Source organism: Pseudorca crassidens, chromosome 1 (genome assembly GCF_039906515.1).
Source record: "Pseudorca crassidens isolate mPseCra1 chromosome 1, mPseCra1.hap1, whole genome shotgun sequence".
NCBI classification, from domain to species: domain Eukaryota; kingdom Metazoa; phylum Chordata; class Mammalia; order Artiodactyla; family Delphinidae; genus Pseudorca; species Pseudorca crassidens.
In genome coordinates, this window is record NC_090296.1 from 128,086,973 (window position 1) to 128,105,768 (window position 18,796).

The following is an 18,796-nucleotide window of genomic DNA, read 5'->3' on the forward strand; positions in this document are numbered from 1 at the left end:
TTTTCCTGGGTTAGTATGTGTTTTTAGCGAGCAAGATTACAGATGGTCTTTTGGAGTCTGTTAATCTGAACATGTGAGGCTTTTAATAGTCTGGGTCATCTGAGGTTTCTGTGTACTTTTTTCCCAGGATTTTAATGCTTCCTCCATTTTGCATAACATCAGAAGATCCTACTAGAGAAATAGTATTTTTGTATACTTGTGCATAGTAAACATCTTGTGTTCTGCGTGGTTAACAGGTGGACACATATACTTCTCATCTTTCCATAATTTTACTCTATGCCAGCATATCGACATGGACCAAGAACTCAGTTTTGTATAAAAGTGTGGGCCACTGTGTCACAGGGAGATGGAGTCCTGAGAGCTCAGTGTCTGCCACATATCTCAGGATCAAGGTCTCTTTCACAAATGTGCCTGGATTGATGATGACTTCAAAAATGGATCTCGTTGGAATCTGAACAAAATGAGTGACAAAATCACTTATGTGAACTGAGATCCAGCATAAGAGACCACTTTAGGCAAAAATGTAGAGGATTCAGTTTGGTCAGCTAGTAGTATCCCCCATAAAAGGACTATGATATTAGAAAACTAAGATGCTGGCGTATGCTAGAGGAAATGAATTGTACAGAAATTATAAATAACCATTGTGGAATGACAACTCTGAGTGCTTGACAGGCAGTATCTTTACACCCATAGTAAACAAACAGTGGAGAATCAGCACATGAAATGGTTGTGCTTACACTAGGACATTCTCACAGTTTCCTTAAATGTTGCAGTCTTTTGTGAAGATCAGCGTGTTTTGGTCTATTAGATAGCCAATTAGAAAGAAATTATTAGTTTTTGCTTGTCATTTATCTCTTAAGTGAAAGAAATATGGGAAAATAGAAGAGTTGATTGCATTAGTGAGATTATCTTATATCATGTTTTAATTTGCTTGCTAACCTATCAATTCAAAGAGTAGAATATGTTTTTTTCTTTTTCTTGTCACTCAGGGAGAAATTTCCTAGATATTTGATGATGGATTAAATTTAGATATTTCATTAAACATTTTTAACATGAAATGATTAAATTTCTAATTCTTGGAATTTTATGTGGATATCATCAGCGAATATTCATATTCCTTCAATGAGTTTATATGTTTAAAGAGATGTTGTAATTTTAGTAAGTAATAGGGGGAATTTTGGGTCAACTTTGAGATGAATGTCTTAGAAAAATTGATTTTCTATTCTACCCTTTTCCAAGGAACAAACATAATTTTTTCTCATTATATAGATGGTCAAGTGAATATCTGTGGTTAATTCCTTATTACTTTTTATCAATTGACATTCAATTGGGAAGGTTTTATTTCACAACTTCCTTTATTTCCTCTGTGCTTTGAAAGATGGAAGTGACTTTGGAATTGCATGGAATACTCACCACCATAAAAAAGTGCTGATTTTGTTGCTTTCACCTGTTCCCTCTCCTGGGATGGAACAAAATAATGAACTCCAAAGGTAATAACAAATTTTAAACAAATTTTCTTTTTATGGCTTATTTTTATTATATTTTTTGTAATCAGGTAGATAATTGGTTTTGTGAAGTATCTGTTAATCCAAATAATGTGTTATTAATTATCTGGTGAGGTCCAATATTTTGTCTCCTTTATTTCCAAGGTTTTTGTGCTTTCTCCCTTTGAATAACATCAGAAACATTCTAGTAAAGTAATATGTGTATATTTAATATGAAGGTACATAATAAATCTGCTTGTCTTTTGCATGTTTGACAAATAGACATATATACATCTCATTTTTCCATATTTTTACTCTAGTTCCACAGATATGGACCACTGGTTGAGTTTAATATGAAAGAGTTTATCCCTCTTCTTGAGAGGTGACATGAAGGAAAGTATTGAAAATCATTTTACCATCTCATCCTCAAATGCCAGTGAGAATTGTAACATCAGTAAGCATTTCATCCTGAAAATACTGACATTCCTCTTACGACATTGTAACACTCATACGACAATGAGACTCTGGCTGTGCTAGTCAGTCATGGGACTGTTATCGACTGTGATGACTGGTCTGCATTATTGAATACTGTGGGTCAATGTGTCTGAGGGTGTCAGATCCCTGAGTGCTCAGTGACTGCCACATATCTCAGGATCAAAGTCCCTTTTACTAATGTGCCTGGATTAATGATAACTTCACATATGTTTCTCATTGGAATATGAACAAACTGAGTGACAAAATCATTTGTCAGCTGAGGTCCCTCCCAGGGACCATGCTAGGCAAAAAATGTGGAGGGAGCTCAATTGGTCTAGTAGAGGTACCAGCCAGGACTGAAGTGTTTGAAAGCTCACATGATTGCATACATTAAGGGAAATGAGCTGTACAGAGATCTATAAATGTCTGGTTTAGGGACGACGTGGAAACTCTTAGAGTGCTTGGCTGACAACATCCATTCACTAATAGTAATCAGACTCTGGAGAATCAGCACATTAGTAGTGAGACCAAGGATATATGATTTTGTCTACCCTTGAGCCATTCACAAGATTTCCTTAGATGCTACAATCTTGTGAGTGAGCAGTAGTCTATTGAGGTCAATTACGTAGTCAGTTCAAAAGATATTATGTCTTTACTTGTCAATTTTTTTAGATAAAGCAAATATATGGAAATTTAAAAGTAGTTTGTATTTACAGGAATATCTTAGGGCATGTTTTGATTTGATTGTTAACTCAGTCACAAAAATTCATACAGTTATTTTTCTTCTCACCCAAAGAGAACTTTTCTACACGTTTGAGTGATGGAGTCAAGTATATGCTGCACTAAATATTTTTAATTGTAAAATTATTGCGTTTCCAGGTCTTGGCATTTTATTGGTTAATATTCATATTCCTTCAGTCTGTTTCACATGTGTTTTAAGGGAGATCCCAGTTTTAATGAGTGATTCTAAGGGTCCTTTGGAGAAATTTTGACCAGGTCTTAGAACAAATGACTTTCTATACGTTCCTGTTCCATGGAACAATGCTATTTTTATTCTTATCATACAGGTGGTCAGCAAATATATGTAATTAATTCCTTATAACCTCTTATCAATTAATATTCAACTTGGAAGGTTTTCTTTCTCAACTCCTCTAATTTCCTCTGTGGTTTGTAGGTTGGAAGTAATATTGGAATTGCATGGAATTCTTACCACCCCACCGAAGAAGAGCTGGTTTTGTCACTTCTGCCAGCTCCTTATCTAAGAAGAAATCCAATGATGCACTCTCAAGGTAACATCTAATCTTTTATAAATTTTTCCTGAGTTATTATTTTTTAAGTAATTAAGAATTTAATTGGTGTTTTGTAGAGTCTGTCAATTCAAACAGTGTGAGGACTTAATAATCTGGTGATTCTTTGAGGCTTCTTTCTGTTCTTTTCCAGAATTTTTGCATTTTCTCAGTCTTCCTACTAATGCCTCATACAGGAATTAAGCATGGAGATGAAAGTAAAGCCATTCCTCACCAGTGTGGCAGAGAGAAACTGTTTCTACTGAGGGGTGTGCTTGGCCAAATGTACTGAATCCTCAGCAGTGTGGCCTGGTGAGCACCACCCTGACAATAGGATGGGAAGTATTTCATGGTGAGAGGGCTCAGTGTTTGACTTTTCCTCTCTGCACCCTCCCAACCTCTCTAGTCACATGTCGGTATTTATTGTGCCTGTGTGAGTCCTGCCTGCATTGCTGTGACCATACCATGTAGAATCAGGCATAGAGTAACTGTGCATCCTCTGCAAATTGCCAGGTTCCTGAGCTCAAGCAAGTTTAGTGCTATAAGTGATTTTTAGACAACTGTTCTTTATTTCCCTATCATGGCAGTTTTCTCCTCCCCAATCCATTGGGTCATCTTTGAGGATAAAATAATTCTGAGGTTTAATTTACAGAATATATATGTATTATATGCATTGTTGTGGTTGAATTGTTCACCAGGCCAACATTTTCCTGGAACTTTAAGCACATTCCGACAGTCTGATTTCACATTTAATTTGTCTGGCAGAAAATGTTGGACAATATTTGCTCTTATGGAGGCCAGAGAGCCTAATACAATTAATGTTGTTGGAATAACACTGGAAACACCCTAGCAGAGCAATGCATTAGCTTATTTAATAGGAGGGTACATTATTGAACCCTACTGTCTTATGCCTGACCGGCCAATGGACAGGTTTACTTCTAATCTTTCCACATTTTTATTCTACTCCCACAGGGTAACAAGGATAGAGCTCAGGTTTCCTATGAAAATGTTTATTCCTTCCCCTTGAGATGCAACATGAAGGAAAGGCCCATCCTAAGAGGCCAGTGGGAATTCTCAAGTCAGTAAGCATTTGTCCCTAAAATATTGACCTTCCTTCTAAGGATTATATAATATTCCAATTACCATAGGCACTGTCTATGATAGTCAGCTGTGAAGCCTGGATCACTGATGTGGGGTCTGGTCTCCATAACTGAGTAGAGTAGATAAGTGATGAACTTCAGAGTCTCTTTCACTTTCTGAGGTGAGCAGTGCCCTATTTTAGAAACTCATGTGTATCAATGATTGCTATAATAATTGATCTCATTTAAAAATCTGAACAAAATGAGTTACACAATCACTTCTGTGAAACTGAGGTCTAGCATAGATACCCACCCTAAGCAAAATATTTGCAGGGTGGAGATCAGTGATTTCATTCATGTGGTATCAGGCTAAGCTGCTTGCATGCATTAGAGGAACTGAACTGTACAGTGTCTATTCATATCTAATTGTCAGGTGAAATTGCAACCCTTTGAGTCTTTAGCTGACAGCATAAATACACTTGTAGTAAACAGACCCTGGGGAACTAGCACATGAGCACTGAAGATTCTAGAAATGGTTGTACCTACACTTGAGCCATTCACACAGTTGTCTGAGCTACTGGAGTCCTCTCTTGAGTGCTATTTATAGGTGGTCAAAATACAGATTATGGATTTTTACTTTTCCCTAGTAAGTGAAACAAATATATGATAATTAAAAAGTAGGTACTATATGTGAGACCTTCACAATATATTTTAATTTGCTTGCCAACCAGTCACTAGGATTGAATTATTGTTTCTTTGTTTTTTGTTTTTCTCATCAACCAAAAGAGCAACACACAAGTACTGGCTTCAACTATATACTGCATTAAACATTTTCAGATGTTAAATGATTAAATTTCCAGTTCTTGTGTTTGTTTGTTTGTTTTACATGGATTTCCTTGTACACTTTTATATACCCCCAATGGATTTCTAATGTGTTTAAAGAAAGATCCTAGTTATAATGAATGAAGTTCTGGTGGGTACACTGAGGAAACTTTGAGACAAATGTCTTAGAACAAATATTTCTAAATTAATATGTTCCAAGGAATGAGCATTTATAGTTCTTGTCATATATTTTTTAACATCTTTATTGGGGTATAATTGCTTTACAATGGTGTGTTAGTTTCTGCTTTATAACAAAGTGAATCAGTCATACATAAACATATGTTCCCATATGTCTTCCCTCTTACGTCTCCCTCCCTCCCACCCTCCCTATGCCACCCCTCCCGGCGGTCACAAAGCACCGAGCCAATATCCCTGTGCCATGCAGCTGCATTCTTGTCATATTGATTGCCACTGAATATCTTTGATGTATTCCTTATAACAACTTGTTACTAAATATTACATTAGGAAAGTTTTCTTTCTCAGCTCCCTAATTTTCCTTGTGCTTTGCAGATTGGAAGTGATGTTAGAGAGAAGGGATATTTTGCTGCTTGTAATTCTCACTGCCACACCAAAGAAGTGCTGTTTTTGTCACTTGCACTAGCTCCATTCTCTAGGAAAAATCAAAACAATGCCTTCCATATGTAATATCCAATTTTAATAAATGTATGTTCCTAGAATATTTTACTACGCAATTTAGAATTTTATTGCTTTTGTGAGGTGTCTGTTAATCCAAAGAGTGTGAGGCATTAATAATCTGGTGAGTCATATGAGGCACTTTTCCACCCCCAATTTTTGCACTATCTGTCTTTTGAATAATTTCAGAAACATCTCAGTAGAATGATAATATGTATTACACTATGCATATACATAGTGAACGCTCCTGTCTTGTATATAGTTGACAAATGGACTCATCCTACTTCTCATCTAGATGCACATTTATCTTTCCCACAGGTTGACATGTTCCAAAAACTGGGTTTCATAAGGATGAGTTTATCCCTTCCCCGTGAGATGAGACATGAAGGAAAGTGTTGGGAATAATTCTACTTCCCATCATCAAAGGCCTGTGTGAATTCTCACAAAGGTAAGCATTTTGTCCTGAGGATACTGATATTCTTTTAGGGACTTGCAATGTTCCAATGACACTGAGAGTCTATCTGCATTAGTCAGACATGGAACTGGATCGCTGACTGGGTTTGCTGGTCTCCATGACTTAGCAGCATGGACTGTGTATCCAGTGGTGATGGGATCCTTATTGTTCCGTGTCTGTCACCTATCTCAGGCTCACAATTGCTTTATAAACATGCTGGGGCCAATGATGGCTTCAATAATTGATATGTTGGAAAATCTGGACAAAATAAGTGACAGAATCACTTCTCTGAAACTGAGTTCAAGATATATAAAAGGACATATAACACAATTAGTGTTACTCTGAAGTAGATTGTGATAATTTAAGGTGCATTTGTAAACCCTAGGGTCAGTACTAAGCAAATAACTCAAAAACATTAAAAGAACTACCAAAGAATTAAAATAGTACAATAAGAAGTATCTATTTAATACAAACAAGGCAGCTAAGAATGAACAGAGAAACCAAAATGATATGACATCTAGAAAACAGATAGGAAAATGGCAGGCATAAATCCAACCACATGACCATTATATTAAATTTAAAAGACAGAAACTGGGAGATTTAATTTAAAAAATTAAACAGGGCTTCCCTGGTGGTGCAGTGGTTGAGAGTCCGCCTGCCGATGCAGGGGACACGGGTTCGTGCCCTGGTCCAGGAAGATCCCACATGCTGCGGAGCGGCAGGGCCCATGAGCCATGGCCGCTGAGCCTGCACATCCGGAGGCTGTGCTCCGCAACGGGGAGGCCACAACAGTGAGAGGCCCACGTACCGCAAAAAAAAAAAAAAAAAAAAAAGAGAAAGAAAATTAAACAGGTATACATTGTTTATAAAAGAGATACTTCAGAACAAAAAACACAAACTGTATGAAGGTAAAGGATTAGTAATTATATCATGCAGAGAATACCCAGAAGAGAGCAAGAGTGGCTATACTGACATCAGAGAAAATAGCCTTTATGGTAAACTATTACTAGAAATTAAGAAGGATATTATATGATAGAAGGTTTAATTACATAATCATCAAGTAATAGTGTCTCAGATTACATAAAGCAAAACCCAACATAATCAAAAGGATAAATAGGCAATTAAGCAGTAACATCTGGGTTCTTCAGTACCCTCTTCTTAATAATTGATAGACCAATATAGAGAATCAGTGTGGTTATAGCATACTTGAGCAATCTTATCAACCAACTTGACCTGACATATATAGAACACTCTACCTAACAATAGCAGAGCACAAATTATTTTCAAACACATCTGGAACATTTTCTGACATAGGTCATATGCTAAGTTATAAAACTGAACTCAGTGAATTTTAAAAGATTGAAATTGTGTAGAGTATGTTCTGTGACCACAGAAGAAATTAAATTAGAAATCAAACAAGTCAATCTGGCTTATTACTAAATATTTGGAAATTAACATCTTTTACAAGAACCCATGGTCAAAGACAAAATTATAAAAGAAAACATTTAGAACTGAGTCAGATACAACTAAAGACATGCCTAGGGGGAAATTTATAGTTTTAAATGATTATATCAGAAAAGAGGAAAAATATCAAACAAATAATCTAAGCTTTAACCCTAAGAAGCAAGAAAAAGACTAAACTAGAGAATTAAACCCAAATCAAGTAAAAGGAAGTAAATAATAAATTTCTGAGCAAAGATCAATGACATAAAAGTAAAACCCAGAATAGCTATAGGGAAAACCCATTTAACTGAAAGCTAGGTTGGTTGGAGGAATGCTACTATTTGTCTCATTGTGTTTTCTTGAGAGGAGGTGGCTGTGGAGGAAAGCAATGTTCTAGTTGCACTTTAAACTCAGTAACATGCCATTGATATTAGGTTTGCATTACTATCAGTATCAGTGCTGATCTCTGTGAAGTTTCCAGAAGATTCATTGACAATATACTATCATTCAAATTTACCTGTTGCTAGTCAGTGGTTTTTTTAATTTGTTTTTGTTTATTTGTTCGTTTTGTTTTGCTTGTCAATAGTTTAATCTCTTTTGGGAGGACCCTTGTTATAACATCAGATACATACATTAATAATATGGTGAGTTCTCCATGGTTTCCATTCCTGTAGATTCTAGGATTTTTGACACTTCTGTGCTTAGCTCAAAGCATAAAGGCATTGGACATTTAGAGTGCTTGAATAGTTCCTTCCTTTTTAGGAATGAAGATGATGTTGGGCCAAAATGAGGTATATGATTGAGAGAAGGTCCCTGAAACCTCAGCAGTGTGTCCTGTTGAGTGACCATTTGAAGAGAATGGGAAACTGCCTCAAACACAGTTCATGACAGAATGGAACACTCTATGCGCTCCTTACCTGTTTAGTTATTTTTCTCAAATTAACAAGTATTCACAGTGTATTCTCAACATAGTCGATGTCATCCTCCTGAGGTGAAAAATTGGTTCTTGGGAATCAAAAGAAATCTTAAATATTACAGTGGTTCATTGTCCTCCAAACAACCATAGTACATAAGCAGATATACAGCATATCTGTGGTACTAAAATTTGGGGGCAGTGTTGAAAACTAGGAGAAAATGTCTAAGAAGGATATCCAGGCAGGTGATGGGAAAAAAAGGTTGTGAAACACTGTTGAACATGTTTCTGCCATCCAACTATATAAAAAACAGGTGTGATGTAAGCCAGAGCACTTGCTACCATTTGCCAAGATTTCCTTAGTAGTAGCAGGTTTTACAGAGACAGTGATTTAAGAAGGTTGTGTTTCTTTTTCCATTAGAGGCACTTAATATCCTTCTCTTCCTCAATACATTATCTTAACTTAGGTCTTAAATATTTTCTGAAGAAGTGTGTCTGTGTAGGTTTCTTTGAAGGCAATGGCTGCTTATCTTCTATTGGAACTTTCAGAAAACTCAAAGTCCACATCTATATATTTTCCAGCAGGAATATTTAGGACTAAATTTGCTGTGTCTGAGACCAATGGCTATTGCAATAGCCATTGTGCAATAACATATGCACAATGATATGCTTTTTCTCACCCCTAAGATTTCCAGACCTTTGTTTAGCAGAAACCAAAGTTCTGTTGGACACAAGTTATCTAGAGTTATTACATGTATGTCACTATATGGTAAGAGATATAGTTATTATAAAAATAACATCTTTAAAAAGTTGTTGAAATTTTAGGTAAGATTATTTTGGAAAACTATGTTGGAAAGTAGAATTATAAGCTATCACATTATGATAAATATTTCTAAATTTGTTTATTGACTTGTCAGGAAGCAAGAAAATGAAATAAGACAGTGGCCTTGTATCAATATGTTTATATTCAGAAGACCAATGCATGTTTTAACAAGTGTATGTTTTTTGCTTAACTTTAATATAGAAGTTAAAATTTTACTCCTTTACATAAATCTAGTATTTCAATATATTTTAATGGTTAACATGATAATAGAAGAAAACCTGTAAATACATTTGATAAAATGTGTGATATAGTGTTCCGCAGATGACTTCAGAAAGAGTATTCAGACATCACTTTAAGATAGATACAGTTTTTCATTTGTTCATCGGGTGATCAGCAAAGTTGAGATCAGTAAATCACATGTAAGCCATTGTTCTCTGCATTTTTGAAGATAATCTGAACATAGTAATCAAATGTGTTCTTCATTTTGTCACATCTATAGTTATATTGAGATTGCTTAAAAATCATATATTAAAATATTGTATTTATGTATATGTTTTAGATGAAGAATAGTTAGTACACTTCTGATTATTGCACAGAACTGTACCTTTTCACTAGATTATTGTTCTGGGGCAAATTTTAGACTATTTTTTTAAAAAGAGTAATTTAGCTTAATCCAATGTTTCTAGGTATTTGGATATTATTGACAGGCATATTTTTTCTAAAGATGGTTTTATGATAATTGATAAACTAGAAACAATTTTCTTTTGCCATTGGAATTGTTGGGAGCGTCTGTTGGACTTCAGCAGGTTGTAATAGAGAAACCATGTTTTCATTGATCTGTACATAATAGTAAAAAAAATTGTTTTCTAACATTTAGTCTTAATGGAATGGGAATATTTTCCCTTGCTAACATAATTATTGGTCAGATACTCTCTGTGTCTATTGGACCTCAGGGGGGAAAGAGAGCAGTGCATGTCTGAAGGTCGTGCACATAACACACAAAGGACTTAGCGACATCCACCCTGCCCAGTCTGTGTGTAGCACAGGATACCCACATTTTATGAATGTTTTATTGTTAAATTAGATTACGTGCATGTGTGTTTGTGTACAGTTTATATGTACACATAGGTGCATTTATATCTGCATATACTCTTTCTTAAACTGTTATTTTTCCTCTTTTTTTTTTTTCCTGTCAGGTGATAGAGCCTAGAAGGAAAGGGAAACTGTCTATGCTTTTGCCTTAACCTTTGAATGTCAGTTCTAGAGAAGGAGGTGACAACTTACTTCTCAGCCAGTGCTCTCCCTTCCCACCTGTGGTCCTTTGGACACCCTCGCAGGTATGACTATACAGGCAGGGAACTGCATGTTTATTAGAAAAAGGCCTCAGGTGGATAGGCATTGATAGATCTTGCTCTTCTTAAGTTTGATGACATTTGGTTGTAGCTAAATAGCATTAAAAACCAATCCAAGATCCAGATGAGCGTGAGAATAGTAATTGGAAGTTACAGCTTTGGGTCATAACAGGTCTTCCTAAATGGGGGTCTTTCCTCAACTATTCTATCCTAAAACTAAATTTACCTCTATAGGACCATTTACTAAGTTACTTCTCAGCTCTTTATTTGTATGACTGATTCATCAAATGGGGTTTTAATTTCTTATGGCCTGATGTTTTTAGATTCATTTTTGTGACACAAGCGCCTAATGGGCTGTCAGACATAGAGTAGGATTTCAATAAAATTTTATTGAGAATAGATATATAAATAGATGATATAGAGTGATTTTATAAATAACCTGGCCAACTAAGCAGAAAAAAATAAATGATAAAAAAGAAACAATTTTCAGCAGGATCCAGGCAATCCAGTCAGCTTTGGAAATGTACAAGAGAGAAAGGTTCTGATACAAGGTGTTGATATTGAGATGTATAGAATTATGAGCGGCTAGCTAGGTATAATTTCAGAGCTGCGTAACGGAGTAGAAAGCAGCTTCCAAATTAAATCAATCTGGGAGAGTACCGAACGGTGACTTCCCAGCTTCCAGCTAAATTGCCTTTTTCACTGGAAGTGGTGTTTCTTTTCTTTTCTTCCCCACCCCGCCTCAGAAGATGACTTCTTGGGAACTCTTTTGGGAATGAATGATACCAGTAAATCCCTGAAGCAAGATTCTTCAGACAGAGCCTATTCACCTACCTGTTGTCCAAGGGCTACCCTCTGAAGGTAAGGTTTTTGTCAGAATAATCCTCGCTTTCTAGTAGCAACCACATCTGGGTAGAAAGTTAGACATTAATTTTCTGAAGATTGATGACTTGTGGTTACATTCTAATTGAAAGGCCAGATTGTATAATGAGTTAAGAGATATAACTTCTGACCTGTGTGAGGTGATACCTCACTGTGGTTTTGATTTGCATTTCTCTAATGATTAGTGATGTTGAGCATCTTTTCATGCATTTGTTGGCCATCTGTATGTCTTCTTTGGAGAAATGTCTATTTAGATTTTCTGCCCATTTTTGGACTGGGTTGTTTGTTTTTGTGATATTGAGCTGCATGAGCTGCTTGTATATTTTGGAGATTAATCCTTTGTCAGTTGCTTCATTTGCAAATATTTTGTCCCATTCTGAGGGTTGTCTTTTCGTCTTGTTTATGGTTTCCTTTGCTATGCAAAAGCTTTTAAGTTTCACTGGGTCCCATTTTTTATTTTTGTTTTTATTTCCCTTACTCTAGGAGGTGGTTCAAAAAGGATCTTGCTGTGATTTATGTCATAGAGTGTTCTGGCTATGTTTTCCTTAAGCATTTTATAGTGTCTGGCCTTACATTTAGGTCTTTCATCCATTTTGAGGTATCACCTCACACCGGTCAGAATGGCCATCATCAAAAAAATCTACAAACAATAAATGCTGGAGAGGGTGTGGAGAAAAGGGAACCCTCCTTCACTGTTGGTGGGAATGTAAATTGATACAGCCACTATGGAGAACAGTATGAAGGTTCCTTAAAAAACTAAAAATAGAACCACCATATGACCCAGCAATCCCACTACTGGGTATATACCCTGAGAAAACCATAATTCAAAAAGAGACATGTACCACAATGTTCACTGCAGCACTATTTACAATAGCCAGGACATGGAAGCAACCTAAGTGTCCAGCGACAGATGAATGGGTAAAGAAAATGTGGCACATATATACAATGGAATATTACTCAGCCATAAAAGGAAACGAAACTGAGTTATTTGTAATGAGGTGGATGGACCTAGAATCTGTCATACAGAGTAAAGTAAGTCAGAAAGAGAAAAAGAAACACCATATGCTAATGCATATATATTGAGTTTTAAAAAGCAGTACTGATGGACCTAGTGGCAGGGCAGGAATAAAGATGCAGATGTAGAGAACAGACTTGAGGGCACGGAATGGGGGGGAAGGGGAAGCTGGGATGAAGTGAGAGAGTAGCATTGATGTATATACACTACCAAATGTAAAATGGATGGCTAATGGGAAGCTACTGCATAGCACAGGGAGATCATCTTGGTACTTTGTGATGACCTAGAGAGATGGGATAGGGAGGGTGGGAGGGAGGCTCAAGAGGGAGGGGATAGGGGGATATATGTATACATATAGCTGATTCACTTTGTTGTACAGCAGAAACTAACACAACATTGTAAAACATTTATACTACAATAAAGATGTGGGGGGAAAAAAAGAGATACAACTTTTCTTGTATATCTTCATAGTTTTCTACATCTCAGTTAGTACATTTACTGTTAATATGAAAGATTTCCTTAACTTTTCTTACCCAACAAACTAAACTCCTTGGCTGGATCCATTGTGTTATCAGAGAATTATTATATGCATGAGATATAATAGATTCTCAATAATTATTAGACTGGAAGGTAGACAAGTAGTTTTGCCTGAAATAATTGAGTCAATGAATGAGTGACCTAGAACTTTAAAGAGCCAAATTCAGAGGGGAAGAGACAGATAAATATCTGAGATAGTTGGAGATCTCCATCATTTTTTGGCCAAGCAAAGGAGAAAAATGTATCACCAGTGTTTTGCATCCTTTAGGAAGTCTTAAAGTCACTTTTCTGGCCATAGCAGCCACCCAGTTGCTGAAAATGTGGTTTTCTCTGTGTATTCTGGGTAGATTTTTTCCAGAACATGTAGAGGAAGAGTGTACAAGGATTTCATAGCCCCCCTGACAGGCTCCTTAGAAAATGTGTGCCTCACCTTTGCCAATTTTCCCCACTGTGTCCTTGCAGGTGATGACCACAGAGACGAGGTGGATTTGTTACTGTGGGTACCATTACTTCTACCATCAGCTTCTTCAAAACAATGATACAGTCTTCTTTGTGCATGGAAACTCTTCTATTTCCTGTGTTGCAGTGGATTCCTCCTGCAGATAAGAAATGCTTAACTGAGAAATGCTCATGTTGGGATATCATCGATGAGACTTTAATTTGGGCATGGTGACTGTTTCCCTTGCTTCCACTTGACTCAATCCCAGGAGCCTCAGTAGAGGAAATATTATTGCACAAGAAACTCAGAATGATGGAATTGCTCAGTGCTCCCATAAATATACATTTATAATTTTCATTTGCCATGTGGTAAATTTAAAAATTAAGTTCTATTAAAATTTTTTCAAAAATTCAAAGCATATCTAAATATCTAATATATAAATTAAGTGCCCTCCTCTCTCCCAATTCTATCTCCTAGAGTTATCCTCTATTAAATAAGTTGTGTGCATTCTTTAAGTGGATAGATGCACACACACACAAACACACACACACAAGATATTTTGGGGGGTTCTGAAAGTGGAGCTATATTGTACACATTATTCTTCAAATTGCATTTCATTTAACAGTTTTTTCAATACCTTTTTCTGTTTCAGTAATACATATCTGTGTCATTTGTTGAATGACTGCATGATTGTTTTGTACATGAAATATAATTAAATGTTTTAAGCATTTCTCATTCATAGATATTTATGTTAGCACCAAATTTCTGTGCAATGAACCTCCCTATATATCAATAATTTGCATTTGTCTATTATATCATAATAAATTACTCAGCAGTGAAAATACTGGGATTAAGTATATGCACATTTCAAATTTTGAAAATGATCACAAGATTTCCTTTAAAATGTGGTAACAACTTTATCCTCAAATGGCAATGAATGAGATTGCCAGCTTTCCCACAACCTCACAGATAATGAATTTTATGACTATTTAAAATCTTTGCCAGTGTGATAGCCCAAACTATTGTCTTAAATTGTATTTCTTTCATTTTTGAGTGTGATCATTTTTTCATATGTTTATTAGCCATCTGTATTTTTAAATTTTCTTTTTATATCCAATTTTGGGGGTGGGTGGAGGTTTTAATCTCTTGCTAATTTCAGAGAGCTCATTTATTATTGGGGGAATAAGCTTTCGATTGTCAAGCATTACAGATATTTTTTACACACTTTTAAACTTCATTTTTGTTATAAGAATGTGTATGACTGTTATGTGTCCAAGTATAACCATGTTCGCTTCTATGGCTTCTGAGTTTCATGTCATTTTAGAAAGATATTTACACTGATCCCATAAAACTCTCCACCTGCGTTAACTTCTAATTATTTTGTGTTTTTTAATTCAAATTCTTAAATCATGAGAAAGTTTTTTTATTTCAAATCTTAAAGCTGCCAAGTTATTTGCCATTACTTGCGATTATTTGCCAATAATTGCCCATTTATCTGTAATGCCATTTTGCATATATGCTGTATTCTCATCTGTGACTGGCTCCATTTTTGTTCTGTGGGTCTGTGTGTCTCTTCTTCTGCCTCCTGTCTCATGTGTCTTCTCATTGGAAGAAATTACAGTTTAGACTGCAATTTCATCAACTTCAATAAATTAATTTAGTGGAGAATTGGTTTTTAACAATAGTCTTCCTATCCAAGAACAAGGTATGTCTTTCTTTTTATTCAATAATTTTAATTACTGTTAATATTTTCACTTTGTGGTGGGGGTATCTTCTTTCAGTTTATTTTCTTACTTGCTAATTTTTCTATATCTGGAAGTTTTGTTTTGTTTTGGGGGTAAGTGATCTCCTTACTCTTTCTCATGGCTTTTCAGAATTTTTTTTCAAATTATGTACTAAATCCTTTGAAAATACTGATAGTTGTGATTCTCCTCTTCCAAATGATCTGGATTTTAGTTATGTTGATAAAATTCACTGACTGATACTTTCAGAGCACTTAAACAATTGTGGAAATATTACCCACCATTGATTTAATTAGGTTTTAATGGATACTTCTTGGGTTTGACCAGCATGTTTTTGCTGGTCTATTAAGCAAAAAGACTCTCAGAAACCTACTGCAGCAAGGGAAAACACCACTTTGACAAGGTTTAGTAGTGTTTCAAAAGCAGGAAATTAGGGCTTTGAGGGATGGGTTGATGTGGTTTAAGGCAGGATTTTCAAGGCAGGGAACTGGTTAAGAGTGGGCAAAATTTGTCCTGCGATAGTTTGAAGTCGATGAAAGAGTAAGATGAGGACCTTGATGTGAGTTTAGATAATCAAATTTTTGTCTGATGAATGAGCTACTTCCCTATATGAATAATAAGTTATCAATGATGGAAGAACTATTTGCTTAGATGAACAGACTGAATTTATTTGTTGGTTTACAGTTCTATCTTGTTTATAGAACCCTGCTAGGGGTGGTATCAGGTCTTAGTTCCAATAGGTAAGTTATTTTGATGTAAGTAGTCTCAGTCATCAAAGTAAGATGCTAATTTTAAATTTGAGATTCTTGTGTATTGTGTTAGGAAAAGTCTCTTACCTTTGATATATTTCTAAAGAATTTTAATCAAAACCAAGTGGTAGATATAATCAAATGCTTTTTGCATAAACAATTATATTATTCTTTAAACTTTTATCATTGTGAAATAATTCATTTTTAATATTGAAATTTCCTTATATTCCTTTTATTGTTTATTCAGCAAACTCATTTTGGTTAAAAAGAAGTTTTGCTTTTTAAATTTACTACTGAATTATGAGTATCTTAATTTGATTTGGAATTGTTGCAGGTGTACTACTTAGATGAAACTGATCTGTAATTTTCTTTTTTGTTCTGTTTTTGTCATGTTTGTATATTAGATTTTCTGGTTGTGTTAAAATAATTTTAAGGATTTTCTTTTTACTCTGTGCTCTAGAATGGGTTGAAAAGGTTTGGCATTAACATCAGCAGTTAAGCGAACACATCATTTAAATCACCTGAATTCTCCTTTGTTTTTGGTGGTTTGGAGTAGAACTGAGGCTAACTATCTAGAAAGTGTTCTCACTTTTTTCTACGGTTATTGCTTATTTTTTGTTTTATTATCTTATATTTAACTTGTTTTCTACTAGAAAATCACAGTCCAAGTAGATTTGCAAACACGGTATGTAGGATGAAGTAATACAAAGTGTTCTTTCATCGCTCTGTTAATTTCTCTTGTCTCAATTAATATCCATTTTCATTCCAGTCTTGGTTGTTTCTGCTATGTCTTTTTTAATGAAATGAGTTTGACTCATGGATTTTTATCATCACTAGTTCTCCATTCCCCTGTTCCCCAATCAGCTCTTTGGTGTAATTTATCAGTGTTGTTTTTTTTAATGTTCTAATTTATTTATATATTTTTTCTGTATTCCTCTGTGGTTTTTTCCTAATAAATTCTTAAACATGTGTAATCCACTGATTTTCACTTGTTCTTGGCAATGAAAGATTTTCTCTGTTCTGAATTTTATAAAACTTCACACAGAGTATAAGGAGAAAAGAACAGTGACTTTACAAATACCAGTAACCCAGGTTCTACCACATTTTGCCATATTCACTTCATGTTATTTTTAAAGTATTTTTAAATAAGTTAGAGAAATCATAACACTGCTTTCCCCCAGAAGCATTTTTTAAATTTTATTTTTAAAATCATAATATATGTTACAAAATTCAAAATTGAAAAAGTGATTTTCAGTGAAAGGTAATATATCTTTTCAATTCTGTCTTCCATAACCACTCAATTTCCCTTTCCTGGAGACAACTATGTTACAGTTTCTTGCGTTTCCTTTTGGACATACATATACACATACACACACACATCCCAAAATGTGTGTGAGTGTATGCATAGATATACACACATACTTTTATAGTGTTCTGTACTTCCTTTTATGTTATATATCTATGTAATGTGTAAATATTTTTAATATTTCTAGCAAATCAGCTCATATCAGTAATGAGCTTCCTTATTTTTTAAAAAAATATACTTTTACTGGTTCTGATGAACCCAGGGGCAGGACAGGAATAAAGATGCAGATGTAGAGAACCGACTTGAGGACACGGGGAGGAGCAAGGGTAAGCTGGGATGAAATGAGAATGGCATGGACATATATACACTACCAAATGTAAAATAGATGTCTAGTGGGAAGCAGCTGCATGGCACAGGGAGATCAGCTCAGTGCTTTGTGACCACCTAAAGGGGTGGGATAGGGAGGGTGGGAGGAAGATGCAAGAGGGAGGGGATATATGTATACATATAGCTGATTCACTTAGTTATACAGCAGAAACTAACACAACATTGTAAAGCAATTATATTCCAATAAAGATGTGTTAAAAAATATAATTTTACACAGGTAAAATTTTCATAGTTAAATGCATAGATCTTAATAGTGTAATTCAATGAGTTTTCTTAAAAGTATATACCCATGTAACTACTACCTTATTCAGGAGGTAGAGTATTTTTTATTACTTGAGAACCTCCCCTACTGCATCCTTCCAGCTAAGCCTAATTCTCATAGGAGACAATGTTCTGATTTCTATCATCATAGATTAGTTTTGTCTGTTCTCACAATTAATTAAATGAAATCACACAGTATATGTCTGACTTCTTCCACTCGTCATAATGATGTTGAGATTTATCCATGTTATTCCCTGTATCAGTAAGTTTAAATTTTTTTCTGTTTAGTTATAGAGTAACATTCCATTGAACAGGCATATTGCAATCTGTTTATTCATTCTCCTGTTGATGGACATCTGGGTTGTTTCCAGTTTTTAGCTATTTTGAATATGTTAGCAAATCTTTTATGCAATTACCTAAAAATGGAATTTGCTTGATTATAAGATATGTTTTGCTTAATTTTATAAGGAACTGTCAAAGAGTCTTCTAAAGAGGTGGAAATTTTTCACACTCTCCATATATATCAGTGACATATGATATTTTCAATTACTGTCCATCATCACCAACACTTGAAGTTGTCATTCTTTTAAATCTTATTCACTTGAGTGAGTGTGAGATGTTATCTTATTGTGACTTCAGTTTACAGTTTGGTCAC

The 18,796-nt window shown here is 35.1% G+C and overlaps 1 long non-coding RNA gene and 3 pseudogenes across 11 annotated transcripts in view; all 4 read left to right on the plus strand.

The window, feature by feature from the left end:
- The window catches only part of LOC137232859 (uncharacterized), a 139,756-nt gene extending 122,595 nt beyond the window's left edge, over positions 1–17,161 (plus strand). For 10 of the 11 annotated variants that reach the window (XR_010947233.1, XR_010947226.1, XR_010947230.1 and 7 more), the window contains 8 exons: positions 1,379–1,490; positions 1,805–1,938; positions 3,133–3,247; positions 3,399–3,596; positions 6,157–6,286; positions 10,668–10,808; positions 11,570–11,684; positions 13,720–17,161. This is a non-coding gene — a long non-coding RNA (uncharacterized lncRNA). Of the gene's footprint in view, positions 1–1,378; positions 1,491–1,804; positions 1,939–3,132; positions 3,248–3,398; positions 3,597–4,216; positions 4,327–6,156; positions 6,287–10,667; positions 10,809–11,569; positions 11,685–13,719 lie in introns of all 11 variants that reach the window. The other variant, XR_010947234.1, reaches the window with a different exon arrangement.
- Positions 414–495, plus strand: LOC137207655 (small nucleolar RNA SNORD116; annotated as a pseudogene).
- On the plus strand, positions 2,165–2,244 carry LOC137207667 (small nucleolar RNA SNORD116; annotated as a pseudogene).
- On the plus strand, positions 4,537–4,621 carry LOC137207669 (small nucleolar RNA SNORD116; annotated as a pseudogene).
- Positions 17,162–18,796: the final 1,635 nt, after the last annotated feature.